This window comes from Gopherus evgoodei, chromosome 10 (genome assembly GCF_007399415.2).
Source record: "Gopherus evgoodei ecotype Sinaloan lineage chromosome 10, rGopEvg1_v1.p, whole genome shotgun sequence".
NCBI lineage: Eukaryota > Metazoa > Chordata > Testudines > Testudinidae > Gopherus > Gopherus evgoodei.
Genome location: NC_044331.1, coordinates 45,829,361 through 45,856,263, shown reverse-complemented (window position 1 = coordinate 45,856,263; position 26,903 = coordinate 45,829,361). Strand labels below are relative to the sequence as shown.

At 53.4% G+C, this 26,903-nt stretch overlaps 1 protein-coding gene across 1 annotated transcript in view; it reads right to left on the bottom strand.

Moving 5' to 3' along the window:
- CD276 (CD276 molecule) overlaps positions 1-19,921 on the bottom strand; it is an 83,482-nt gene extending 63,561 nt beyond the window's left edge. Inside the window, exon 1 of the mRNA XM_030577335.1 lies at positions 19,748-19,921. The gene's annotated coding sequence lies outside the window, so the exon portion shown is untranslated. The remainder of the gene's footprint in view (positions 1-19,747) is intronic.
- Between the last annotated feature and the right edge of the window lie 6,982 nt (positions 19,922-26,903).

The window sequence follows — 26,903 nt, the reverse complement described above, 5'->3', positions numbered from 1 at the left end:
TCTTGATGAGCACAGCTTTTTCTAAATCTGGAGAGAAAGAAGCCAACCTCCCCACCACATCCCCAAAACTCCAAGGAGGCAGGAAACGAGTGAGTCATGGTGGGAAGGGCAGCGGGGCGCAGACACATCACACTCAGATGTTCAACTTCCCACAGCTCTCCTTCAGCTAGAGTGACTCATGACTGGGGACTTTTACACTCCAAATCATTTCTTTTAACAAAGGATTTTCACAGAGACAAGGGCTGGATGTGTGGGAAGTAGAGTAAGCCTGCAAGTCTAGCTAGCAGGATTCTCAAATACGCTAGTGGCTAGAGCACTGAATTAGGACCGGGAAGACCAGCATTCTAGTCCACTAAGTGGCCTTGGGCAAGTCATTTCCATGCTCTGTGCCTCAGTTTCCCCCTCTATCCCTTTGGGGCAGAGCAGAATGAGAGATATGGGGAACCAGCCACTCTGTGAAGTATACTTCCCAACTCCCATTAGGGCAGTTAACAAGGAGTTAATGCTGAAGTAGCTTTAGATCCCACTAGGCCCATCTGAATCTGCTACCACACCAAGGGGACATGCTCGGTGCAATGCAGCTCCTCCATGCTGCCAGGAGAGGCAGAGCAGCCATCCATGTGGACTGAGCCTCCGTCCTTTGAACTGGGGTTTCCTCCAGGCAGACCTCCAAGAAAAAACGATTACCCATCTTTTGTAACTGTTGCTCTTCCAGATATGTTTCTCATGTCCATTCCATTCTATGTGTGTGCGTGGCCAGAGATATTTGTCTTAGCAGTATTCATAGGGCCGGCTGCGACGCCCTCCCACGTGCAGCACTCACACCACAGTATATGAGGTACTGCCAGCCCATGTCCTCTCAGTTCCTTCTTGCTGACGAACTCCAACAAAGGGGCAGGAGGGCGGGTAATGGAATGGACATGAGCAACACATCTCGGAGAATAACCATTATGAAAGGTTGGTAACCGTTTTTTCCTTCGAGTGCTTGCCTCCATTCTAGGTGACTTGCAAGCAGTATCAATGGAGGTGGGCTTGGAATTCACCGTTACACAGCTTGCAGCGCAGCTCTGCCAAAGCCAGTGCCGTATCGCACCTGCTGGGTCAGTGCGTAGTGCAATTCAAACGTATGGACGGACGACCTGGCAGCCCAACAGATCTCTTGGATCAGCACCTGCACCAGGAAGACCGCTGAAGATGCCTGTGCTCTAGTGAAATGAAGTTTTGATTGCTGGCAGGGGCACTTTTGCCAGCTCATAGCAGTGGCAGATGCATACCATGATCCAAGACAAAATTCTCTGTACTGACACCGAGCAGCCCTTCATCTCGTCCACGACAGCAACAAACAATTGCGTTGACTTATGGAATGGATGATGTAGAAGGCCAGCACCCATCTCATGTCCAGCACATGCAACCTGCGCTCCTCATCTGATGCATGAGGCTTTGGACAGAGGACCAGTAAGTAAAATCTCTGGAGCCTCGGAGAATGCAGGGGTGGGGGGGGGTCTCCCTTGGTAGGGTTGAGAAGGAGATAGGTGGTGTAGATATTGCTCTTCTCATGTGATCCCTCCCCCATGGCTCTCTTGGCTCTATTACTGTTAATCTAAAGTGGTTAATTTTAAATGAAGCTTCTCTCCCCTGACATGAATCTCCCTATGGCACTGAAATTAAATGTAAGGAAAAGGGAAAAGATAACAGCTTGGCTCTTGGTGTTAAATAGCTGTCTTCAAGCCTCAGACTGCTGAATGAGCTTTAAGGTATGAAAGGCTGTGCCTCCCTAAACAGCCTGGCCCTGCCCCCATCCGACCCCCATCCACTTCCTGCCCCAACTGCCCCCTCCCAGAATCCCAACCCATCCTGCTCCTTGTCCCCTGACTTCCCCCCTGTGACCCCCCCACCAACCCCCTCCGTTCCCAGTCCCCTGACTGCTCCAACCCCTATCCAACCCCTCACCGAGTCCTGACAGACCCCCAAATGCCTATGATTCAACTTCAACTTCCCCGTCCCCTGACCACACCCCCAGAACCTCTGCCCCCTCCTTGTCCTCTGACTGTCCCCAGGACTCCCTGCCCCTTATCCAACCACCCTGGTCCCTTGTTGAGCTGTGTGGAGAAGGAAATCCTATTTTGCAGAGTATTTCAACAGGGAGGATGGAGCCCTGGATTCTGAGCCAGTCTGGCAGGTGGGTTGTTAGGAGCCAAGCAGGTGACCTGGCAGAAAACCAGGCAGGTTTAACTGAAACCAAACCAACTCCACAAAACACTTGTATTTCAACAAATACTAAACTTTAAAGAAACACTTAACCGGAATATTTCTGCCCAGCTCTAGGTCCTAGGACTGGGTGGGTTGCTGTGTTTAAACTCCAAATGCTTGGTCCAATCTGCTCCATTCCACAAGCAAAGTATTTGATCTTGAGAAGTATTTTATGAGCCCCAGGGTTGAGTCATCTCTGGCAGTGATGCTTTATCACATGCAGAGAGAGAGAGTAAACGTCTGTAGTGGCAGGGGAAAACACCTCAGCTTTGTTCTGGATTTGGAATATTAACAGAGAGTCCCCAGAAAGAAAGCATGGTTTTGTGGTTAAGGAGCTGGTTTGGAGTATACGCAGTGTGCGCTCAATTCTGGCTGTCACAGACTTTCTGTCTTGCCTGAGGCAAGTCATTTTACAGCCCAGGCCTCAGTTCCCCATCTCTAAAACGGAAATAAATCTTTCTTTGTTGGTCTTGTCCATTCAGGTAAGAAGTGTTGTGGGGCTGGGTGTCTGACCAGTGCCTAGCATCATGGGGCCCTAATCTTACCTGAGGTCTCTAGGTTCTATTGTAACATTAATAATCCCCCAAGAATGCACTCCTGCGCACCAGCTGGTCCTGGATCTCAAGAGATGAAAAGGAAAGTCCAGCAACCTCCATGGCTATCTAGTCCCTATATCTTTTCATACCAAATTTCAAGGCAGAGAAATTCTATTAACACCCTCATTAAAACCCTGATTGTGATGGAAACACTGACTGGGCATTAGCTACATTAGTGCAAACCTCAACAGTGTAACTATAGTACAGAGGTAAAAGGACTCTTCAGTCCCCGGGACTCCCTGCCCCTTATCCAACCACACTCCCACCCAGCCCCGGCCGCTTACCCCCTCTCCCAGAGCCTCAGCGAACGCGTCCAGGAGCGTCCCTGGACAGCGCTGCAGCCGTGTGCCTCCAGCGGGGCCTGAGCTCTTCCCCGCTCAGAGCCATGTGGTAAGGGGGCGGGGCTGTGAGCTCCAGCGGGACCAGAGCTCCTGCCACTTGGCTTGGAGCTCGCAGCCCTGCCCCCTTACCACACGGCTCTGAGCGGGGAGGAGCTCAGGCCCCGCCAGAGGCACATGGCTGCAGCACTGTCCAGGAACGCTCCTGGACGCGTGCGCTGAGGTGCCGGGGGGATGGCGGGGGCAGGGGGAGCCTCAGTCCTTCTTGTGGGGACCCCTGCGGGGCCCAGAGTAAATTGTCCCACTTGTGCCCCCTCTCCCCCCACGCAACCCTGCTCCAGGCTGGCGTAGGGATGTGGGGGGTGAGGGCTCAGTCTGGGGGGGTGGGCTCTGGGGTGGGGCCAGGGATGAGGGATTTGGGATGAAGGATGGGGCTCCGGGCTGGGGCAAAGGGTTGGGGTGCAGGGTCCTGGTGGTGCTTACCACGGCTCTGAGGAAGCAGCTGCCAGATCCCTGCAGCCCTAGGTGCATAGGCAGCCAGGTGGCTCTGTGTGGTGTGCATTGCCTTTGTGCACACAGGCACCACCCCCCTCAGCAGTTTCCAGCCAATGGGAGCTGTGGAAATAGCAGTCGGGGCAGGGGCAGCACGCAAGGCCTCCCAGTCCTTGGCTGTCCCAGCATCTAGGGGCTACAGGGACCTGGTGGCCACTTCCGGGAACTGCGCGGAGCTAGGGCAGATGGTGAGCATGCCTTAGCGCCAGGCCCCCACTACGCTGCTGACTAGACTTTTAACGGTCTGGTCAGCAGTGCCAGGGTCCTCTTTCAACCTGGCATGCCAGTCGAAAACCAGATGCCTGGCAACCCTATATCTGAATCTGGCCCTGAACAAGTATATAAATAGACAAAGTCACTTCATCAAACATATGTAAACAATTTAAAATCTTGATTACCACACTTTCACAGAGCGTGTGCTGTTTAGTAAACTAAATACAAACCACAGAAAACATAAATCATTAGTTTCCATGCCCTATTTACTAGTGAACTCCATTTTTAGAGAGATACAGAATTTCTACCTCCATTTCAGAAGAGTACTTTACTCCCTAGAAAGCATATGGGATATGAAAAGAACCTATCCCCTTTGCATAGATGCTCAAAGCACCCAAAGGAATCAAACCTAACGCCTTCAGCACAAGAACCACTTGAGCAAAAAGAATAACTGTTAACCACGCTTAAGTAGCAGGGCATTATAGTTGCTACTAGAGAGTTATGCTCACACATGCTAAGTCAGTGCACAGCACGCCTGTTAAACAAGCTTGCCCCAAGTGTGTGAGGTCTGCGGATGCGGATATCCACGATTGTAAAGTGGATATCCACAGATTTGCAGGGCTCTAGCTACATGCTCTTGCTCTCTCAACCTGCTCTTCCTAGGGAAGTGTGGCTTGTCCAACTGATGCTCTTACCAGCACAGGAAAAGCAAATTAATAATGGGTTTCCTTTACTGAATGATTTGTATTGTACATGGATAGAACACAAAGAAATCCATGGGGCGCCTCTGGACACTGAAGTCCTACAGTTAGCTTCAGAGCAGAGCAAGGTTCTCCCAGCACAAACATGAAGAGACCAAACCTAGGCTGAAAGGGGAATTCAGCCTCTCCACTGAGATCATGAACAAGGGGGGCACTTAGTGTCAGCTGTGGTGCTCTGTGATGAGGACACTTGTCCATTAGGAAGTACACTGAAGTCACCAGCTCAGGCATAATTCACTTTTTAGTTAAAGTTCGGGTATTAATACCCATCATTTGCATGAGACAAATCCAAAGGTTCAAAAATCATGAATCAGGGCCCCAACAATCCTAAAACTGGTTTAAAAATCAGGTGATTAAAAAAACTGGGGTTCTTTGCCTCTGGGTTTTGACCTTTAAGATGCACTCGGGTCTAATTTTCCAGCTTCTCTGCAACCATAAGGGCTAGAAACTTTCATTTAAAAATAAGAAGATGGGATTCTCTCATAATCTCTTATCTCCAGAAGCTGGGCCTGTAAGTAAAACATCCAATATTGCAAGGATTGGCAACACTGCATCTGTACCCTGCATATTGAACTGAATATTCTGCCCTGGCCAACTCCTAAATGGAAATGATACAACAAGAAAACAACCTAACCCAGGGTTTCTCAAACTGGGGGTCCGGACCCCTCGGGGGTCTCAAGCTTATTACATGGGAGGTAGCAAGCTGTCAGCCTCCACCCCAAACCCCGCTTTGCCTCCAGCATTTATAATGGTGTTAAAGTATTTTTAATTTATCAGGGGAGTCGCACTCAGAGGTTTGCTGTGTGAAAGGGGTCACCAATACAAAAGTTTGAGAACCACTGACCTAACCAATCTGCCCTTATCCACATGTTTAAAATTATGCACCAAGGTTTCAAAATGTCTGAAGGAAGATTTTCCTTTTGCCTTCACCCCATCTCCTTTAAAGTATTTCTCTCAGAGGAGAGGTGAGGATTTGTGCTAGCCCCAATATTTTCTCTCTTGCAATCCAAAAACCCCTACACTGGAACAGATTCTTTCATCCATTTCTAGTTCCAACCCTGCCCCTCCACCAGCAGAAAGAGAAAAACCAGCAAGGAATAGTCTGTTTCCAAACTGCAGTAGGCCAGGCTGGCCCTTTAAGGGATCAGTCTCTGCCTGATTTTAGCCTAGAATGGGGGTCAGCACAGCAGGGAATGCTGGGAGTGGTGGGGCTATAGAAGAGGTGTCAAACTTGTTCTTTGGGGAGGGAAGAAAATTATCCTTTCACTTAAGAGTCTAGGGGCCAGGAATAACAAGTTCACTAGCAATAGGCTACTTCTCCCAGTGCAGAATGTGCCTCTTGAAATGCAGTATTTATTTAGCTAAAGGTAGACATTTATAAGAGAAACATTTATGAAGCCACCCCTCATCTGCCCTTTAACTCCCCCTCTGCATCCCTGGGGACCCCCGCACAACTTTGGGATTTGTCCTTTCCCAACACTGGAAATCTCACCATCTAAGGTACATAAACAGCCCCATGACCACATAACCTCACAATACCCCCTGAGGTAGGGCAGTGCTATTGTCCCCATTGTACAGATGGGGATCGGAGAGAATAAATGGACTAGCCCAGGGTCACACAGGTTGTCTGTGGTAGAGCAGGGAATTAGATCCACGTCTCCCAAGTTCTAGGCTAGTGTCCTACCCACTGGGTAATCCTTCGTCACTGGCATTTCATCACTTCCCCACTTAGGCATTCCCCCACTGTGGGGAATTGTCCGCTTCTCTCTCTCTCTCTCTTTCTTCCCCTACTTCCCCCTCCCCAATACATCCCATTTGGGGATCTTTGGAGGTGAGGGAGAGAACAGTTCAAGGTTCCCGTCAGCCTGGGGCCTGGAGGCGAGCAGGAGTATAGCCCTATGGGCTCAGCAGAGAGGTGGGGAGGAGAGACTGGAAACTATTCTCTACTGGGCTGTGGCTAGGGTGACCAAACAGCAAGTGTGAAAAATTGGGACAGGGCATGGGAGGTAATAGGAGCCTATATTAAAAAAAGCCTCAAATATTGGGACTGTCCCTATAAAATCAGGACATCTGGTCACCCTAGCTGTAGCTGCACCACAGTCTGGACCAGCAGCAGCCGCTCAGATACCCACGGCTCAGCAGGAGGGGACGGGCTCTGGCTCCTGGGCCCACCCAGGCTCCTCTTCCCCTCCCACTCCCACCCCGGCCCTTCTCTCCATCTGGGTCTTTGAAGCTGGGCCAAAAGTAGCACCCTGATCAACGCCCATGATCTCAGAGCCCAGGGATGAGGCAAGGCCTGGTATGGTTTTCCCCACCAACGGAACACCAGAAGGAGCAGCAGCAGCAATGACATGATCTCAAGTATCCTGGGCCTGACTGAATCAGAGGCAGTTCCCTGTGGGGAAAGAGCCTAGGATGGCGGGAGGGAGGAGCGGGGAGGGACTCAGCGGAGGATTATTGGGGAATCCCAGACACTGGCTTTGTAGGATGGCACCCTGGGAAGCATGATCTCCAAAGCCATGCATAAAGAAACTTTCCGGTACACCTGACATGGACAGAGCCATTGGGGAGAGGGCTGCATGCACTGGTACTCACTCTGTGTGTCCATAAGTGTGTACACTCATAAGAACAGCCATACTGAGTCAGACCAAAGGTCCATCTAGCCCAGTATCTTGTCTTCCAACAGTGGCCAGTGCAAGGTCCCCCAGAGGGAAGAAACAGTTAATCAAGTGATCCATCCCATCGCTCATTCCCAACTTTTGGCAAACAGAGGCTAGGGACACCATTCCTGCCCATCCTGGCGCCACTGACGGACCTAAAAAAAGGAGAGAGGGGTCCCTTTTTGTATTGTGTTCATTCATGTGATGGGGCACCTGCCCCACACTGGGCTCTCAGGGGTTAATAGAGACCTGAGGCTGCATAGGAGGCAGCCAATCACCAAAGGGCTTATAGGAGTAGCCAAACAGGGCCAGACAGGCCCATATAAGAAGAGCTGCAGTACACTTCCAGTTATGCCCTGGAGCTTGAGGAAGGAGATGGACTGGCTGCCTTGCAGGTGGAAGGCAGCATGCACCCTGGACATACCAATGCTGCAGGCAGAGACCCAAGGAACTAAAGGCAGCTCCTGATGGGCTGTAGGGATCTATCTGGCTGAGGCCCTGAGGCAAGGGCAAAGAGGGTGCTAGGGCTGTGGGAAAGTAGCCCAGGGAGATCTATAGGATGGCCAGCAGGAGGGGTTGCAGTGGGGAGCTGGAGAACATGGGGTATTTGGTTGCCCCTGAAGGAAGGGGACTGGGTGAGGAACTCAGAGACTGTTTGACTGCTGCCCTTGATACGAGGGGAATTAGAAAGACTATTTGAGAGACAGTAAACGTGGAGAGACAATGGAGCTGCAATATGCAGAAGCATATTTTGCTGAGGGTTTATATACCCTCCCAGATTGGATAACTGAATCGGTGCCCCCTATGAAAAGGGGCTGACAAGCACCCAGGGCAACTTCAGGCCCTGCTGTTGCAGGTACTTAAGACCCAACAGAGATAGCGGGAGGTGCAGGAGTACCTGCAGGTCTCTGTGGCACAGCTAGCTGAGCAGCAGCTCTACATACTTAAGCTAGTGTGAGAGGGGGTCCATAGATGCTGAGTGAATGTTGTGTCTCTGGACAAGGACACTGGAAGAGAGTTCCCCTACTAGGCTGGGGGACAGAAGCCTCTCCCTGAGACTGAAGAAGCAAGTGCCCAAGAGAGTCCCACCTGTGAGAACAGGGAGGGGATGGGCATGTTGCCCCTGTGGACAACAGGGGCACGTGAGAAGGGAGTGCCCTCTTAGTTGCAGGGCCGAAGCTAGCCCAGGGGAAAGGGCTAAGCAAAGGAAGAACAATGGGAGGAACATGGCCCAGGGAAGACAAAGGACTTGCTTCTGGTGCCATGAAGAGGGCCATAGCAAATAGCATTGCTCCCTTAGGAGATGGTGGGATAGAAGAGGACTGCTCAGGAATCTGGCTAGGCCAGGGGCTGCCACAAGGAATGTGGCAGTGATGACCATGGACCAGGCAGGGGGCTATCTCCCATGCTCAGCAGGGGATGGTAGAGAGATGGTGGATCTGATGAGTGGGATGGAGAGGACCCAGACAGACAAGGGAATCCATACTGTAGCAGGACAAGCTGTGGTAGGGGCTCAGACCCTGGGAAAAGGGATACCGGGAGAGCCTGCAGAGCAAGGGCCAGGGTTATGGGAAAAACTGAAAGCTACCAAGCTGGCCTTGCAAATAGTGCAAGATAATGCAAAAGCACAGAGAAGGAAAACTGGGGACAGCATGGAGCAGAATAGCCAGTTCCTCATGGTAGAGAAACTGAGGCAGGAGAGGGCTGTCTTGTGGGCACAATTGCGGGGGAAGCAGAGAAGATAATACCCCCCCCAGCAGTTGGTTTTAAGGGGGAGGGTGTATGATGGGGCGTCTGCCCTACACTGGGCTCTCGGGGGTTAATAGAGCCCTAGGGAGGCTGTGTAGGAAGCAGTCAATCACAGAAGGGCTTATAGGAGCAGCCAGTCAGGGCTGGACAGGCCCATATAAGAAGTGCTGCAGTACAGAACAGTTTGTCACCCCCTGAAGCTTGAGGAGGAAGGTAGAATGGCTGCCTTGCAGGTGGAGGGGAACGAGCACCCTGGACATAGCAATGCTGCAGGCAGAGACCCAGGGAGCTAAACATAGCTCCTGGTGGGCTCCATGGATCTGCAGGCTGAGGTCCTGAGGCAAGGGCAAAGAGTGCTAGGGCTGTGGGGAACTGGCCCAGGGAGATCTACAGAGGAGTCAGTGGAGATGCAGCCAGTGGTGGCCACCTACAGGGTCCCCAGACCAAGAGTAGTGGGTGGGCCTGGGTCCACCCACCACTGAGGAAATGGCTGGACTGAGGGACTGTGACACTGTTCCCTGGAAGGTGGGAGCATGGAGTGTGGCACAGCCAAAAGGCTGTGTCAGGAAGAGGATGCTGTGATCTTGGGAGTGACGTGGGTCTGTGGAGCAGAAGTGATGGTGGTGAGATCACCACAAGAGAACACACCAGCATACAGAGCTAATCCCCAGGAAAGCCAACAGGAGTGAGTCAAACCCGGTTGCAATACAGCACCTAGCACAAGGGGGCCCTAATCTATGACTGCAGGTCCTAGGTATTACCACAATAAATAAGCATTTGTATTTGAGTTTGAAAATCTGGGAAGGGGTGTGCAGGGACCCAGCCCCAGCTCTGCACCCCAACTCTACCACCAGCTACTGTGACCTGGTTGTGATACCCTCACTCCTAGGCTCTGGCAACCCCTTCAGCTACTGGTGAGGTTCCACAGCTGTTGGTGATCAAGAGGGAATGCATGGGGGGCCCAGCTAGGCTGGACCATGGGTAACACCATGGCAGGAATAGCATTGGGGCATGGGATAGACAGTGGTGGTTGCCCATGAAATAGACCCCAGGCACTCTCCCCTGCCCTGCCAGCCCTCTCAGAGGACAAAATATGCTAGAGAGGCCAGATTCGTCTATGACTGAACCAACCATAATAAAGTAACATAACTAGGGCTATTTATATTCCTTTAGCTCTGCCCATCTCCAGCCCAAAGGCTGCATTTCAGCAGGGCTGCAAAATCCACCTCTGGCATGCAAGGAACCAGCCAACCTGTGCACAGCACACTGAGAGGACAGACTGGACACCAGAGCGTAACTTCCTAGGAAAAGGGTTCTGTGATTGCTAGGACCAAGCTGCATCCAGCCTCTGCCTGGAGGCCTAAGGGAAAAACAACAAGCCCATGCACAGGGCCCAACCATAGTAGGGCTAAAAATGCAGGCTCCACCCCCTTCTCTCAGCCCCATGGCTGCCAGCTGCCTGGAAGAAGGTGGGATGAGAGTCAGACCACAAGGCTCACCCCACTCTCTCTGAGGACAGTAGGGCGGTCACACTGGTGTGACTCCCGATAGCCTCCAGTCTTACTGGAGAATGGCCCATGAAGCTGTCACGGAGTGTGGGGGAGTCCGGCCCTGCACCCCTCTTCCTGGGACCCACAGTGACTCTTAGCCAGCCAGTAAAACAGAAGGTTTATTGGACAACAGGAACACCGGTTACCGCAGAGCTTGCAGGCACAGTCAGGACCCCTCCCTCGAGTCCTTCTGGGCTTTCAGGGTGCTTGGATCCTAGCTAGGATACCCTGAATTCCACCCACACAGCCCCAAGCCCAAACTCAAACTGCTTCCCTCCTGCCACTCCCTTCCTTTGTTCCCCTTCCCAGGCAAAGGTGTTGACCTTTCCCCTCTCTTACCTAGCTCAGGTTACAGGCCCTGGCATCGTCCATCCCCTAAAGTCCTCCCCTGCTCTCCCATCCCCCCACACAGACAGTCCCTACTGCATCACATCTCTCCCCCCTTCGAGACTGAACTGAGCGGGGTCACTCTGCCCAGTGACCTGGGGAAGTTCAGGGCCCCCTCACCGGGACAACGCATCCGCTGTCAGGTTGGCACTTCCCTTCACATGGACCACGTCCATGTCATAGTCCTGCAGGAGCAGGCTCCATCTCAGGAGCTTGGCGTTGGCTCCTTTCATCTGGTGCAGCCAGGTCAGGGGAGAGTGATCGGTGTACACGGTGAAGTGTCGCCCAAAGAGATATGGCTCTAGTTTCTTAAGGGCCCACACCATGGCCAGGCATTCCTTCTCGATGGCCGCGTAGCTTTGTTCCCAGGGTAGCAGCTTCTTACTCAGGTACACGATGGGGTGTCTCTCTCCCTTTTCATCCTCCTGCATTAACACTGCCCCCAGTCCCGTGTCTGAGGCATCAGTGAACACCATAAAGGGTTTGTCAAAATCTGGGTTTGCCAGAACTGGGCCACTAACCAGAGCCTCCTTCAGCGCCCGGAAAGCCTCCTGGCACTGCTCAGTCCAGATCACCTTGTCTGGCTTCCCCTTTTTGCACAGTTCAGTGATGGGGCCAGCTATGGCACTAAAGTGGGGCACGAACCTTCGATAGTACCCCACCATCCCAATAAAGGCCTGGACCTGCTTTTTGGTTTGGGGAGCAGGCCAGTCTCTGATCACCTCCACCTTGGCTGGTTCCGGCTTCAGGCAGCCGCTCCCCACCCGATGGCCCAGGTAAGATACTTCAGCCATCCCCACCTTGCACTTCTCAGCCTTTACTGTTAACCCAGCCTTTCGGAGTCGGTCTAGGACTTGTTTAACCTGGGACATGTGGTCCTCCCAGGTCTGGCTGAAGACGCAGATGTCGTCAATATACACCACGGCAAAACTCTCCATCCCCCTCAGTAGCTGATCCACCAGGCGCTGGAAGGTGGCCGGCGCTCCCTTGAGGCCGAAGGGCAGGGTCAGAAACTCATAGAGCCCCAGAGGGGTGATAAGGGCCGATTTCAGCCTGGCATCTGCGTCCAGCGGCACTTGCCAGTAGCCTTTGGTAAGATCCATAGTGGTGAGGTACCGAGCACCTCCCAGCTTGTCTAGGAGCTCGTCAGGCCTGGGCATAGGGTAGGCATCAGATACGGTGATGGCATTGAGCTTTCGATAGTCCACACAGAACCGGATTGACCCATCCTTCTTGGGGACTAGCACCACTGGCGAGGCCCAAGGGCTGGAAGACGGCTGAATCACCCCCAAAGCCAGCATGTCCCTGACCTCTCAAGATCCTGGGCAGTTTTACCAGTGACCCGAAAAGGGGAGCATCTTATAGGGGCATGTGACCCGGTCTCCACCCGGTGGACAGTCAAATTAGTGCGTCCAGGCTGGTTGGAAAACAACTGTCGGTACAGATGCAGCACCCCTCTGATCTCAGCGTGCTGGCCCGGGGTCAGTTGCTTAGAGAGGGGAATCGCCTCCAGGGGGGAACCAGCTTTTGTCTCAGGGAATAGATCCACTAAGGGGTCATCTCCCTGCCCGTCCCAATGTCCACACACGGCCAACACCACATTCCCCCTGTCATAGTATGGTTTCATCATGTTCACATGGTACACCCGACGGTGATGTGCCCAGTTTGACAGCTCCACCACATAGTTTACCTCATTCAGTTGCTTGATAACCTTGAAGGGCCCTTCCCAGGCGGCCTGGAGTTTGTTTCTCCTCACGGGGATAAGAACCATCACCTGATCCCCGGTGGCGAAGGCACGGGCTCGTGCTGTGCGGTCATACCAGACCTTCTGCCTCCTCTGGGCTCGGGCCAGATTCTCCCTGGCCAGGCCCATGAGCTCGGCCAGTCTTTCCCGGAAGGTCAGGACATACTCCACCACTGACTCTCCCTCGGGAGCGGCCTTCCCCTCCCATTCGTCCCTCATCAGGTCTAGGGGCCCCCTCACCCGCCTTCCATACAACAGTTCGAAAGGTGAAAACCCGGTAGATTCCTGGGGTACCTCCCTGTACGCAAACAGCAGGTGAGGTAAGTACTTGTCCCAATCTTGCGGATGCTGGTTCATAAATGTTTTTAGCATCATTTTCAGCGTCCCGTTGAACCTTTCTACCAGCCCGTTGGACTGGGGGTGATACGCTGAGGCCCAGTTGTGCTGGACCCCACATTTCTGCCATAAGGACCGGAGCAGGGCCGACATGAAGTTGGACCCCTGGTCCGTTAAGACCTCCTTGGGGAACCCCACCCGGCTGAAAATTGTCAGCAGCGCATCTGCCACTGTGTCCGCTTCGATAGAGGACAAGGCCACCGCCTCGGGGTAGCGAGTGGCAAAATCCACCATCACCAGGATGTATTTCTTCCCTGACCGGGTCATCTTGCTGAGGGGTCCCACTATGTCCATGGCCACCTTCTGGAAAGGTTCTTCTATGATGGGTAAAGGCCTCAAAGCCGCTTTCCCCTTGTCCCGGGCCTTCCCCACCCTCTGGCAGGGGTCACAGGATTGGCAGTACTGTCGGACATAGGTAAAGACCCCAGGCCAGTAAAAGTTCTGTAGCAGCCTCTGCCTGGTGCGCCGGATTCCCTGGTGCCCTGCGAGAGGGATGTCATGGGCCAGGTACAACAGCTTGTGACGGAACTTCTGGGGAACCACCAGCTGCCTCCTGATCCCCCATGATTCTACTTCCCCTGGGGGAGCCCATTCTCGGTACAGGAACCCCTTCTCCCACAGGAACCTCTCCTTGCAACCTCTCCTCATGGTCTGTACCGCACTAAGGTCAGCCCGGTCCCTGTGCTTCCGCAAGGAGGGATCTTTCTGCAACTCAGCCTGGAACTCAGCAGCTGGGACAGGAATGGGGACCAGCTCTCTCTTGCGGGCTGGGTCTGAGGCCGCAGCCTCTCTGCACCGTGCCGCTGGGCGTTCCCCGCTCCCTGAGTTAGGGTCCTGCACCTCAGGTCGAGTACCTTCCCCGTTGTCAGGGAGCAGTGCCATTTGCCGACTCTGACTACGAGTCACGACCAGGGCACTCTGGGTGTTACTAGGCCAGTCCTCAAGGTCCCCTCCCATTAACACGTCAGCGGGCAAATATTGGTGTACCCCCACATCCTTGGGGCCCTCCTTGGCCCCCCATTTCAGGTGTACCCTTGCCACAGGTACCTTGAATGGGGTCCTGCCCACGCCCATCAGGGTCAGGTAGGTGTCGGGCACCATCCGATCTGAGGCCACCACCTCGGGCCGGGCCAGCGTCACCTCTGCGCCCGTGTCCCAGTACCCAGTGACCTTCCTCCCATCCACTTCCAGGGAAACAATGCACTCTTTCCGGAGGGGCAGCCCCGCGCCCATCCGGTAAACCAAAAACCCGGAACCTGGAGCATCTACAGGTGGTATGTTGCCAACCCCCCTTTCCTGGGAATGTAGCCCCTCCTCCGATTGGGTTTTTACCCAGTCCACCCTCTGCGGGTTGGGTCTGCTTGGTCTGTCCCTGAGCTTGGGGCACTGGGCCCGTATGTGACCTCGTTGGCCACAGCAATAGCAGCCCATATCTCGTGGGTCCCCTCGAGTGGGTCGGAGGGACCTGCCGCTGGATGTTCCCCTTTTGGGGGGGTTCTCCATAGGCCCCCTTTGGGAGGTCCCATGATGACTCTCTCTCTGCGTTGAGGCAGGCCTGCTCCTTCGAGACTCCTCCCTGCCATCCCCTGCCCGACTGTCCACAAATTGGTCGGCCAGCTGGCCTGCATGCTGCGGGTTCTCCGGCTTCTGGTCCATCAACCACAGCCTCAGGTCGGACGGGCACTGCTTGTACAGGTGCTCCAGTATGAATAGGTCAAGCAGGTCCTCTTTAGTTTGAGCCCCAGCTGTCCACTTGCGGGCATACCCCTGCGCCCGGTTGACCAGTTGTAGGTATGTGACCTCACGGGTTTTACGCTGGCTCCGGAACTTTTTCCAGTACATCTCAGGAGTCAGCCCAAACTCGCGGAGCAGGGCCTGTTTGAACAGTTCGTAGTCCCCTGCCTCCGCCCCTTTCAGTCGGCTGTACACCTCCACGGCTGTGGAGTCCAGTAAGGGGGAGAGAACTGCGATCCTGTCTGCAGGGTCAACCCTGTGCAGCTCGCAGGCATTCTCAAAGGCCGTCAGGAAGGTATCTATGTCCTCCCCCTCCTTACGCCGGGGCAGCAAGTGCTTATCAAAGCTCTTTGTAGGCTTGGGTCCCCCCTCACTCACCGCAGCCGGAGCCGAACTGCTCCTCAGCCAGGCCAGCTCCAGCTTATGTTTACGCTGTTTCTCCTTCTCCTCCCACTCACGCTGGCGCTGGTTCTCCTCATGTTTACGCTGGTTCTCCTCATGTTCACGCTGGTTCGCCTTCTCCTCCAGCTCTCGCCTCTTTAACTCGAGCTCTTCCCGTCTCAGCTCCCTTTCATATTCCAGCCGCCTCCGCTCCACGGATGCCGAGCGTTGCCGGGAGGATCCCCTGCTGGGGGGTGAGCTTCGCCGTGAGGCTCCCCTGCTGGCCGGGGGTGTCACGGTGCCCTCGGTATACACTGGGCTCCTCCCCGCCCTTCCCCTACGCCTAGGAAGGGGGGGTCTCGGGAAGCCCTCGTCTGCCGGCTGACCACTCCCAGCGGGGACAGACACTGGTGCCTGCGCTGCATCTGCCCGGCTGCTTCCCTCAGAGACAGAGCTCCGTTCATTCGTGCGGTTTCCCTGCTCCAGCTGGGCAATCAGCTGGTCCTTGGTGCGTCTCCCCGGGCGCAACCCCCTCTGCTTGCACAGCTCCACCAGGTCGCACTTGCGCCGCTTGGCATACATCTTCCTGCTGGCCACTCACAGGCCGGGGTGCTCGCCGCTCCCCACGGTTTCCAGGGGGACCCCTAGTGCACCAGCCCTTCGTGAGGTCACCACCTCTCTGCCAGGGTCGAGCTGCAGACTCCTTCGCCCCTGGGACCGCTCGCTGCAATCCCCCGGGGGACCCTGTTACTGCAAAGTCCTTCTCACTGGGCACACACTCCCAGGGGTTAGTCACCCCTTCGTTTTACTGCTCCCCAGTCACTTACTGCAGGAAGCGCCGTCCACGGGGTGCAGTATATCCCGCCGCTGCCACCAGTTGTCACGGAGTGTGGGGGAGTCCGGCCCTGTACCCCTCTTCCTGGGACCCACAGTGACTCTTAGCCAGCCAGTAAAACAGAAGGTTTATTGGACAACAGGAACACCAGTTACCGCAGAGCTTGCAGGCACAGTCAGGACCCCTCCCTCGAGCCCTTTTGGGCTTTCAGGGTGCTTGGATCCTAGCTAGGATACCCTGAATTCCACCCACACAGCCCCAAGCCCAAACTCAAACTGCTTCCCTCCTGCCACTCCCTTCCTTTGTTCCCCTTCCCAGGCAAAGGTGTTGACCTTTCCCCTCCCTTACCTAGCTCAGGTTACAGGCCCTGGCATCGTCCATCCCCTAAAGTCCTCCCCTGCTCTCCCACTCCCCACACAGACAGTCACTACTGCATCACAGAAGCATGCTTAGCTCAGCCACACCTGGCAAGTAGGGCCTTGGAGTTTTATGATTTCTCCTGAAATTTCCCCACACAGGTGACTCCCATTTACCTGCCTTGGAAGGGCTAAGCTGATCACATGTGTCCAGATAGCACTAACCTATCACACCTGATGCTCAGACCCCTACATTACCCCACCAGGCCCTGGACATTGTTTTTCCTGCCCCTGACCCCTGGAAGAGACTCTCTCTCCATTATTTCAGGTGCCATAGAGTGACTGGTGCTTAATAAGCTGATGAAGAGGCAATCATTCTATGGTGTAATCATCCATTCTGTACATCCCAGATCTGAATGAAGCATCTGTTTCAAACTCATGGGGGGGGGGGGGGCGGGAAATCAGTGTCATCTGGCCGCCTCTGGCCAAAACTACAGGCAAGGATTGATTTCTGTGTGTCAAAACCTGGCATGTAAATAATGCCCCCATTGATCTCGTTAGTGGAGTGGGGGAGGAGAGCAGAGGGACATGCCAGCCTGCATATGCTGAATGGACCTTGGAGTATGCTCTCTCTGGCCAATCAGCTCTGAAAACAGACAAACCACCTAGGCAATTAAATAAACCCAAGCACTTTGTTACTGAAGGGTCTGCACACTACGGAGCTGGTACCTCCCCTTAGTTAAGTGCCAGGACATTGCTGTGGGCTACCAGAACTCCCAATCAATGAAGCACAGTCTACAAGTTTCCAGACAACCATGCTGAGTGTCTGGCTTCCTCTTGTATCCATCTTTGCTTCTCCCCCCTCCCAGCTGGCTCTCTCTTAGATCCAGCTTTGCTCTCTCCGCCCTCAGGCCCCAACCCAGATTTTCCTGTCTTCCTGCCATGGCACAAGAAGACAGGATGCTGAAAGATTCTCATTTCTTCTTCCTGGAGCAAAGACAAACAGCCAGCACCAATTCCAGCCCAGTGAGAGATGAGCGCTGGAGGTTTAGTGCCTAAACTTTATCATTTTTAAACAGCCCTAGAAAACTATTCTAAAATTCTCTGATGCCATCTCTACTTTTCCCATCATGCCTCAGAACTGGGGGGTGAGGGGAGAGGAAGGTCATTTAAAGGGATACTGTCCACTCTAACTGTCGAATTATCAGAAACTGGATTTTTTTAAGATCCCCCTTTAAATAGTATTGATTTTAAAATATCCCTATTCCTTTAAAGCTGTTAGAGGGGTTCGTGTTGTCTTGCTCATGTTCAGAAGGGTCTTTTGGGTGGAATAAAGACCAATACCAATAAATATGCTCAGGCCCACCCTTGCCCTTCCACTCTGCACACTCCTGCCAGTTGCCTCTTTGGTTTCTGTTTCAGCTCCATTGCTGACCACCCTGTTGCAGGGCCTAGTACACAGGAGGGACTGTCTACTGCTTAGGGTGCTAGCTAGAGACTCAGGAGAGATGGGTTTAATTCCCTGCTGTGCTGAAGAGGGAGGACTTGGTCAAGTGACTTAGGGACCAATGGCGAGAGACCATGGGGATGATGGTACTTGTGAAAACAAGTGAATTCTATGATGATGGGGGCCATATAAGTACTTACACATTTGCTCACCCAGAAGATAGGGTTTAAATGAGCAATCACTGAAGGAAATTCTAAGGCCTGTGTCATGTAGGCCACACTAGATAACAGTGATTCATCCTGGCCTTACAAATCTATTCAGATGTGAAGGGGTGAGTTTCCTGCAGACCAGGGCCTGGGACAGAGCATGCCATAAGCGAGTGCCTTGCTGAAGAGTACGGATTAGGAATGATGTCCTCATGCTAAGCCATGAGATGAGAAGTGCACCTGATTGCAACAAAACAATGAAACTGGCAAGAGCAATTGTTGTCAAATGCACAAAATGAACTGGAAAAGAAATAGAGTTGTTGCCCCCTCTTGTCTCTTTCACCAATAGGAATCAAAGTGTCATCTATAACAACAGCAAATATTTTCAGGAGGAAATATAACTTTCAAGTTGACAACGTCACTTTTAATTGAACTTTTTTGGAACATCGTGTTTGGTTTAAATTCTGGGCAAAGGTTCACATCCTGTTATGCCCATTTCCCCAAACACTGGAGCCAGCTGGCATACTTATGGACACCAATTGCCCAGTAGGAACTGCACACAGGGATTTGTTTCACAGGGAGCTCCCTAATGGAACTAGGTCTGGGATCAAGTGCCCAGCCTGTGCCTGCAACAATGCCACTAAACCCATGCTGTGTGCCTGCAGTTTTGTGAGCACCGCCTCCCAGCCTGACACCAAAGCCCTGCAATCAGTATTTCCCTGCAGTACTGCCACATGCACCATGCTACTGAAGCAGCTACTTCCAGGAACCATAAGAGGGTCGGGGGAGAGAACATGCTGCCCACAGTGGTGGATAGCATAATATCCTAACCAGGAGCACGAGAATCCAATCCCTTCCCAGCAGCGCAGAGTCTCCCAAGCAAGTCTGTTTCCTGTCTAGATAGGGAGTGTAAAGGGTGGCCCTCCCTTTCCCCGGGACACCCTAAGCAGAGAATCTTATACTGATGCCTTGGATCCCTCCTCGTCCCTTCAGTCACTCAGGAATCTCGCTCTGGCCAGCAACCCGCCTCCTCTAGGCACATGACAGGAACAGCAGCTAGCCAGCTTCTCCCCGCACTGAACTCCCCAGTACTCCCTCCTGCCAGCGGACCACGCCAAGCAGCCTCCAGTTCCACGCTGGCCCTTTGCTCCCTGTCAAAATGTTTCTAATCCAGCAGGAAACTCCTAGGGATGTCTCGGTCCCGCAGCCAGGCGGAGCTCCTGGGGGTTCTAGGGCTGAAGTTAGTAAGTGATTTTTATGAGACACATACTGCAGCGCCTCTCTCGTAGACAGGCATAGATAAATATGTGGCAAGAGGGACACACACTATAAAGGGGTGCGTGGCTCGGGTGGGGTTAGTAAAAGCACCCAGGGGAGTTAGGTGCACACCGCCTAACTCCCCTGGTGCTGTGGCTAAACCCACCCTGCCCGCAGGCATAGGGCACCCCACTCCTTGCAAACTCGCATGGGAACTGCAAGCGGCGACAGCTGAACATCCCCCCGGCCGGGCCCAGTTTCTCTCCCTCCAGCAGCTGCAGGCTGCTCCCCCTTCCCCGCCCTCTTATTCAAACAATGGCGCCGCGAGCACTCACCCTGCCAGGGTCGGCGGCAGCAACTCGCAGAGGAACCGGCGGGTTCTTACCCCGCCTGCTAGGGGCGGCGGCCAGGGCCCCGAGCCGGCCAGACCAGGCAGGCCTTGCAGTGAACTCCGCGGGCGAACAGGGCAAACGCGGAGGCTGGCGCGACGCCAGCAAGGAGCAGCAGGGGCCGCCTGCTTGGGCCGGGAGTGATCTCATCCCGGCCCCCAGGCTGCAGGGGAGCTACCCGATTGGCTAGGCCGGCTGCCCCCGGGAGGGGCCCGGATCCGGGCGGGGCTGGGGGCCGGGGCGAGCAGAAGACGGCGGCCGCCCTTGAAGGGGACAGCGGCTGCGGCAGTGAGAGCGGAGGCTGCAGGCGGGTCTCAGGTTCTTGGGGGGAAAGTGGGGTGAGTGAGGAGCAGCCGGTGGACATGCCAACTCAGCTTACTCTACTTCCAAGAGACGGTGCCTGTGTTATAGCGAAACCTTCATCCTCCTACGCCAGCATCCCCTCCATTGGGTTCCCAGGGGCATCAGAGGGGAGACCTGTGTAAGTGGGGGAATGATCCTGCTATTGTGGGGAACTTTCGTGGCTTATACACTATTCCGGTGAAAGGGGCTAGCGAAAGGATCTGAGTCATCAGTCCCTTTACCCAGAGGCTTCCCTGCCCTTGAGGGCTCTCTTTCCACACTCCAGTGTGGCAGAGTCCTCTTAACCCCAACAAGGCTGGGCCCAGGATTCCTGGAGGCTTGACCCCCAATCTTGGCATAGTCACTTAGGGCAGGGGATAGAGTGTCCCCACTCCAAGGTATTCCCTCCACTCTGGACGCTTCCCTGACACACTGATCATTATATACAGTTTAAAGCAAATACAATTTATTAAATAGCAACTAATTACAAAAAGTAAGGGGGGGATGGGAAAGGTTAAAGGAATAGCCATCACCCCACTCTGGGCGCAGGGAACCATAAACAGCCATCCCTGAAATATCAGGGCAGTTCGCAGTCTGTTCCTCACATATCCCAGGCCCTGGCTGTGCTGCAGGGATGCCACAGGTTGGCCACTTGCTGCACAGGTGGTAGGGCTCTTCTTCCCAGCGTCAGCCTCCCTGTCCCCATCAGGGTTACAGTCCCCCTCCAAGTCTGGCCTGCAAGGCATCTTGCCTGGGGGCATCTCCCTGCACTGGACCTGCTGCCCAGAGTTCTCCTTCGCTCTCCTCAGATGCTCATCGCACCTGGTTCCAGACTGTTCCAGCCCCAGCACTACTGCTGCCCTGCCTCCGGACCTCTGAGCTGCTTCTCTGGGTCTGGTTGCTGTAGCTCTCCTCCCAACGCAGATCTGCTCCCTGGGCTGCTTCTCTGGTTCTCTCTGGCTGACACAGCCCTACTCCCCAGCTTAACTCAGGCCCCTGCTCTCCCCTTAGCTCGGCCTCACTCTGTTCCAGGCAATTCCAGCTCACAAGGAGGACGGGACCTCCCTGGCCTCCTGACTCCCTCATTAGCTTGCCCACCCTGTCAATCAGGCTGACCTGGAGCATTGACGTCTCCCCATTCTCCCTGGGGTTGTCAGGCTTAGGGCCCTGCTTTCCCTTCTGGCAAGGGGAAAGTGTCTGCTGGTGGGGTGAGGAGCAGCTGGTGGACATGCCAAATGCCCCAGCTTGGGAGAGACAGTGTCTGTGTTACAGCAGAACCTTCATCCTCCTACTCCAACCTCCCCTCCATTACATTCCAATAGGCATCAGAGAGGAGACCTGGTTTCCTTCGCCTATGCTCCCAGCTGGACTCGGGGCAGGGGATACCAGGGTAGAGGAAAAGTGCTTAGTAGGGTGGGGATGGCCAGGGAGCCCAGTTCCATTCTCACCAGTGACTCTCTTAGGGTTTGGCTACACTTGCAGGTGTGCAGCACTGGGAGTTAAAGCTGTCTTCGTACAGCTGTGTAGGGAAAGCACTGCAGTGTGGCCACGCTGATAGCTACCAGTGCTGCAGTGTGGCCTCATTTGCAGCGGTGTTGAGAGTGGTGCAGTATGGGCAGCCATCCCACAGAGCACCTCCTCCCATTCTGGCGCTGTGAGTTGTGGGAAGGGGGCGGAGGTTGGTGGGTCATTCTGCTTCCTGTCCCAACGCCCCGTGATGCATCGCATCACATCCCAGCAATCCCTGTTTTTCCGTCCACGTTTGGCGCTATCTTGACTCTCTCAATGGTTTCTGTGCAGAGTGATTTCTGTGGGAAATGGAGCCCAAACTGCTGAGGAATATGCTGAGTCTCGCCAGCACATCACGTTTGACAGTTGAGCTATTCCTTAGGATCCAAAGTGATGAGGAGTCCGACGATGATAGCGAGTCGCGTAACGCGTACGACACAAAATTGCTTGTGGCATTCACGGAAATGCTCAGCACCATGAAATGCTGCTTTTGGGCTCGGGAAACAAGCACTGAGTGGTGGGATCACATCGTCATGGAAGTCTGGGATGACAAGCAGTGGCTGCAGAACTTTTGGATGAGAAAAGCCACTTTCATGAGACTGTGTGAGGAGCTTGCCCGCACCCTGCGGCGCAAGGACATGAGATTAAGAGCTGCCCTGCCAGTGGAGAAGCGGGTGGCTATTGCAGTCTGGAAGCTGGCAACTCCAGACAGCTACCGATCGGTCGCAAACCAGTTTGGAGTGGGAAAGTCGACCGTTGGAATCGTGTTGATGCAAGTTTGCCGGGCCATTAATTGCATCCTGCTAAGAAGAACCGTGACTCTGGGGAACGTGCAGGACATTGTGCATGGCTTTGCACAAATGGGTTTCCCTAACTGTGGAGGGGCAATAGATGGGACGCATATTCCTATTCTGGCACCACCCCACCTAGCATCCGAGTATGTTAATCAGAAGGGGTATTTCTCTATGGTTCTCCAGGTGCTTGTGGATCACCGTGGGCGTGTCATTGACATTAACACAGGCTGGTCCGGAAAGGTGCATGATGCATGCATCTTTTGGAACACTGGCCTCTTCAGGAAGCTGCAGGCTGGGACTTTTTTCCCAGACCAGAAGATCACAGTAGGGGACGTCGAAATGCCCATTGTGATTCTTGGAGATCCCGCTTACCCACTAATGCTGTGGCTCATGAAACCATATACAGGGAACCTTGACAGGAGCAAGGACCGGTTCAACTACAGGCTGAGCCGGTGCCGAATGACTGTGGAGTGTGCTTTTGGCCGTTTAATGGGGCGCTGGTGATCTCTGTATGGGAAGCTAGACTTGGGGGAAAGCAGCATCCCTGCAGTTATATCCGCGTGCTGTACCCTCCATAATATTTGTGAAGGGAAGGGTGAAAGAATCAGTCAGGCATGGACCTCCGAGGTTCAATGGCTGGAGGCTGAATTTGCACAGCCAGAGAGCAGGGCTACTAGAGACGCCCAGCACAGGGCTGCAAGAATCAGGGTTGCCTTGAGGGAGGAATTTGAGGCTGAAAACCAACAGTAATGTTTGGTGCCTTGCACGGGAGTGAAGTGCAGTGGTTACAATGTTGTTAGGAATCTGTGTTTCCCAAGCTGATTTGCAGTGCCTGTTTCTTTCCTGGGCTAAGGTATCTTTGACTTTCTGCAATAATAAAGACTGTTTTCAAAGCCAAGAATTCATTTATTGAAAAGAAAATTACTTTATTGACAGACACACAACTTTTTGGGAACCTAAAAGGGCAGGGGGGTGGGGTGGTGAACTGTACAGTCACAGGTTTGATTATGTCCTGTCTGGAGTGCTGTGCAATGACTGCTGCACTTCAGGATGCCTATACTGCATGGTGATGGGGGTTGAGTGCAGAGGGTAAGGGTCGTAGTTCTCAGGGCTGATTGGTGAACATACAGGTGTTGGGGGCAGCTGGTGGTGGTAAGAACCTGGATGCTGGGGAAGGGGGTTTTGAGCTGACATTGGGGCACAAGGGAAAGAGCTTTGGGATGGGTGGGGGCGGGCGCAGTAGTGCTCTGCCTGCATGGTTATGAGTGCCTGGATAGAGTCTGCTTGGCACGCCAGGATGCTTATCAGCTGCTTTATGCTTTTCTTCCTGTCCGCTGCATTTTTCTGGCGGATCCTGCTTTCCCTTTCCCTCCAGTCCTGCACTTTTTGATTCTCTGTGACAGAGTGCTGCATAACCGCTTGCAGCATGTCTTCTTTGCTTTTTTGCAGCTTCTTCCAGAGGTTTTGTAGTCTTTGAGACGTTGATAACACGGGCAGCTGAGATCTCAAGGTTGCTTCTGTAAAGGCAAAAAATGCAACACTTAACAGAGGCAGCATTGTTTATACCAGACAGTTATTCAACACAGTTAAGGAGTGTAACAATCTTCACAATAGCATGATTTTCCCATCCCAAAGAGAGTGCACATAACCCACGGGAGCCCTGAAATTGTGAGTAAGGGGGACTGATTGCTTCAGGGCTCTACTGTCCTCAGGGTTTCTGTGCATTGGGGAAAGCAAACAGCTGCAGGGGGCACCTACACTGAACACTATCCCAACATTTTCCACAGCAGTTGATCCTGGAAGATATCTCGCTGCTGCGGGTCACGTGGGAAGGGAGAATGATTGGTTCAGGGCTGTACTGGGGTTTCTGTGCATTGGGGAAAGCAAACAGCTGCAGGGGACACCTACACTGAACACTATCCCAACATTTTCCACAGCAGTTGATCCTGGAAGATATCTTGCTGCTGCGGGTCACCTGGGAAGCGCGGGAGGGTCTTCTACAGCAATGTGGATTCCATGCTGGCCCCTATGCAGCTTGCCTGTGTGCAGCAATGGTCCCCCCACCCCTCGCGGCACAGTGGCGCGGACGCGTTAGCCTGACTGGGACAAGGACCACCATGGCTTTCCCAATAAACTTGCACAAGCGCATTGCCCACGCTCTGGCTGAAACTTTTGAATAGATTACCAAGGCCGATTACCGCGACGTGATAGACCATGTCAATGCGCTATTCCGCATCTAGGCATGCATGCATGCAGCCCTAATCCTCCCTCTTCTGCCGAAAAATTTCCATCATGAAAATAAAAGCCGCTTACCGGGAACCTGCTCCTTTGTTTGTCCTCCACCAAGTACCTGCTGCTGTGACTGGCTACCTTCCTCCTGGCTTGAGAAGAGCTCCTGGCTGCATGTCTCCAGGGACTCTGGGGTGTCTCCCCCCACCCCAGTACCCTCACTCTCGCTTTCCTCTTCCTCCTCCTCCTCCTCCTCCCCCAGCTCTGAAGTGTCCATCGTGGTCCTCAGAGTGGTGGTGGGGTCACCCCCAAGTATTGCATCCAGCTCTTTGTAAAAATGGCAGATCGTGGGGGCAGCGCCGAAGTGGCGGTTTCCCTCGCAGGCTTTGCAATAGACACTCCGCAGCGCCTTCACTTTAACCCTGCACTGCAGCATGTCCTGGTCATGGCCCCTTTCCAGCATGGCCCTTGATATCTGCCCATAGGTATCATTATTCCTATGGCTGGAGTGCAGCTGGGACTGCACGGCTTCCTCCCCCCAAACACTGATGAGGTCCAGCAACTCACCATTGCTCCACGCTGGGGCTCGTTTGGCACGTGGAGGCATGGTCACCTGGAAAGATTCACTGATTGCACTCCACACCTGGCTGAGCATACAGGAAAGGGATTTTTAAAATTGCTGGGGCATTTAAAGGGTGGGTCACCTGAGGCCAGGGCAGTAGAGTTCAAACTGATGAGCAGAGTGGCTGAACAGGCATTCTGGGATACCTCCGAATACCTCTGGAGGCCAATAACAGCGCTTTTGGTGGCCACACTGAAGGAGCAGTGCTGCATCAGCAGCGCTACAGTCGTTATTCCCCAGGCCGAGGTGGAGTAGCCAGGAAGATACAGCACTGTATGTGCCTTGCAAGTGTGGACAGTGAGTGAGTTGCAGCGCTGTAAAGCCACTACCACTGCTGCAACTCTGCAGTGTAGCCAAGTCCTTAGTGACCTCAGTTAATTTGGTTCACTGCTCTTTGCCTCATCTGGAAGATGTGGCAAAGGAGTCTCCCCTGCATGTGGAGGCTGTCAGGGTTAATGGATTAATGGCTGAGAAGTGCTTTGAGACTGTTGTGGCAGCTGATCCAGAAATGTAAAATGTTCTTATCGGGGTTATAGAGGGTTATATAATGCGGGGGAGGGGAGTCTGACAAATCAGGAACCCCAAACTATAGGGCTGTGTGCAGCCACAGGGTTACGTGCTGTCTTAGACTCAGACATAGCCCTGCATACAAAGGAAGGACATCAGGCTCTTGGGAAGCACACTCCTAGAAAAGACCATCTCGGTTCACCTGCACTGAATAACAATGTGGCACTCACTTCATTGTGGGATCGCACTACACTAGCACTAAATGCTGCCAAGCTGTGAGACTTTGGGAGCAATCCAACCTGATCATAGCTAAGAAAGGAATTTGCGCTGATTCTGGGCAGGGAGAGAGACCCATACCCCAAGGGAGAAGTGACATTGTGCAACAACATTGGAGAACAGCAAAAAAACACAACATGATGCAAGAGGCACCGGAGTGAGGTGCCCTGGATCCTCATCCGCCCACCTCAGCACTATTTGTAGAGCAGATGGCTTGGATCAGCAGATGGAGATCCCTGCAGCAGGTGTAATGATGCTGCCTTTGGTGAGACACAACTGACAGTATCAATTCAGGACAAATTGCTTAGAGCAGGGCAGTCACGGCTGAAAGCTGGGTGTTCTTTATTAATAAGGCACACTAAACCAGCCAAACTAGTCATACAAACAATTCCCTTAGACACTCCAGTTTCCCAGTATTACCACCAGTGCCACTTGTTATGGGAATGAATGGTTAAGAAAACCAATGCCCCAGTAAAAGAAAAAAGGTTCTCCCAATCCCAAAGGACCAAGCCCCAGACCCAGGTCAATATATAGCAATGAGGAGTCCTTGTGGCACCTTAGAGACTAACAAATTTATTTGGGCATAAGCGTTCATGGGCTAAAAACCACTTCATCAGATGTATGGAGTGAAAAATACAGTAAGTAAGTCAGTCCCATCTTTTCATGTGCTGTAATATATATACTGCTTACTGCATTTTTCACTCCATGCATCTGATGAAGTGGGTTTTAGCCCACAAAAGCTTATGCTCAAATAAATGTTAGTTTCTAAAGTGCCACAAGGACTCCTCGATGTTTTTGCTGAGGCCTGGTCTACATTACTGGG